We start from the raw sequence: 2,491 nt of genomic DNA, 5'->3' as shown, positions 1-2,491 counted from the left end.
TAAGAAGTGATTTTGGCTATTGGGGCCCGGCCTGTGGGCCCCTCTTTTTAAACTCTTTTATATTTATTTGTTGATGTTTGCAACAATTTTTTTGGCCTTTTAGGGCCGTAAACAAAACAAATTTTCGATACCCTTTTTAATAAGGGTTTAATTTAGCGTTTAAATAAATGCCCTTTTTTGGATAAGGGTTTTGAGTTACCTTATGCGCGCATGCTTTTCTGTTCGTGGTTCTTTTTGACTCTTTGATCTTTTCTGGAAAAAACCTTTTCTTTGGGGCTTGCCTGCTTTTCTGAATCTCTTTGATCCTCAAGGCAGCCTTACGACTTTTTCTTAGTTTTTTCCTATCTCTTTTGTTATTCCTTGTACTCAATTTTGTTTTATTGAGTTTTTCGTGACTTAGGCTACTTTTGCGATTCATTTTAATTTTACTCGGCTTCGCTTTCCGACTTATGAGTCGGATTGCTCCCGAGTTTATCATGATCGACTTCTATAGCCTCTTTACGCCGATTTGTACCTCGTCGTTTTATCCTGACGATCATCTAGGTCGGTTCATGGGATTTTCACGTTTTGTCGAGCTTAAATCGGCGCGTTTCGTAGAAAGAGAATAAAAAGGGAATTTAAAAGAGATATTTAAAATGAAAGAGATCTTTATTAATTGAGGAGGTACCTTATTGCTACTAAGGGCTTTTGATAATTTATTTTCCCTTAGCCCCTACTATGATGCCTCGTTAAAAACCCTTTTCAGAAAAAACCCTTTGATTTTGGGAAAAAATCATGAAATTGGAAAAAGAGTACATCAGGGAGTAGGGTTCGCTTTTAGCTGTAGTACCTTTTCATATTACAAGCATGCCATGATCTTGGTAACTCGTTGCCGTCGAAGTCGGTTACCCTATAATAGCCTTTTCCTAAGACCTCATTGATCTTGTATGGTCCTTTCCAATTAGCAACGAGCTTTCCTTCCCCTGATTTGTTAACTCCAATATCGTTTCTGATTAGGACCAAGTCATCTGGGGTGAAACTCCTTCGAATGACTTTTTTGTTGTATTTCGCGGTCATCCTTTGCTTCAACGCTGCTTCTCTTATCTGGGCTTCTTCTCGAATTTCGGGGAGCAAGTCGAGCTCCTCTTTGTGCCCCTGTATATTCCCGATCTCGTCGTGGAAAATCACTCTTGGGCTTTGCTCATTGACCTCTATTGGGATCATGGCTTCTACGCCATAAACTAGTCGGAAGGGTGTTTCTCCAGTGGCGAATTGGGGGGTTGTTCTGTAAGCCCATAGTACTTGTTGGAGCTCTTCAGCCCAAGCTCCTTTCGTATCTTGTAATCTTTTCTTCAGCCCTGCCAGTATGACTTTGTTGGCTGCTTCGGCTTGCCCATTGGCTTGTGGGTGTTCCACTAAGGTGAACTGGTGTTTGATGTTCATACTGGCTACTAGGCTTCTAAAGGTGGAGTCGGTGAACTGGGTTCCGTTATCTGTGGTAATGGAATAAGGTATCCCATACCTTGTGATTATATTTTTGTAGAGGAACCTCCGACTTCTTTGTGCAGTGATGGTGGCCAGTGGTTCTGCTTCTATCCACTTTGTGAAATAATCTATTCCCACTATTAGATATTTGACTTGTCCAGGTACCTGGGGAAAAGGACCTAACAAATCCATTCCCCATTTTGCAAAGGGCCATGGGGAGGTGATACTGATGAGCTCCTCTGGGGGGGCCACGTGGAAATTTGCATGCATTTGACACGGTTGGCATTTTTTTCACAAAGTCTGTGGCGTCTTTCTACAAGGTTAGCCAGTAGAATCCAGCTCGGATCACCTTTCTGGCTAATGACCTTGCTCCGAGATGGTTCCCGCAGATTCCACTATGTACCTCCTCTAATACCTCGGTGGCTCTTGAGGTCGGTATGCACTTTAACAATGGTGTTGATATCCCCCTTCTATAGAGAATATTTTTCACCAAGGTATAGTGTTGTGCTTCCCTTCGGATTTTCTTGGCCTCCTTTTCCTCCTTGGGGAGGATGTCGAATTTCAGGTATTCGACCAAGGGGTTCATCCATCCGAGGTTTAATCCGATCACTTCAAAGACTTCTTGTTTGTCTTCCATTTTTACCACTGAAGGTTCCTGGAGAGTTTCTTGGATCAGGCTTTTGTTATTTCCTCCTGGCTTGGTACTTGCTAACTTGGATAGGGCGTCTGCTCTGCTATTTAGGTCCCGAGTTATGTGCGTGACCTCGGTTTCTGCAAAACGCCCAAGGTGCTCCAGAGTTTTTTCCAAGTATCTCTTCATATTTGGGTCTTTTGCCTGATATTCTCCACTTATTTGGGAGGTCACCACTTGAGAGTCACTGTATACCATTACCTTCGTAGCACCGACTTCTTCTGCCAGCTTCAATCCTGCAATCAAGGCTTCATATTCTGCCTGATTATTTGAAGCTGGGAATTCAAACTTGAGGGAAACCTCTATCTGGGTTCCCCTTTCATCTACCAATATTAT

The sequence above is a fragment of the Arachis ipaensis genome, chromosome B09, assembly GCF_000816755.2.
Source record: "Arachis ipaensis cultivar K30076 chromosome B09, Araip1.1, whole genome shotgun sequence".
Taxonomy (NCBI): domain Eukaryota; kingdom Viridiplantae; phylum Streptophyta; class Magnoliopsida; order Fabales; family Fabaceae; genus Arachis; species Arachis ipaensis.
This window is presented reverse-complemented; position numbering follows the sequence as displayed.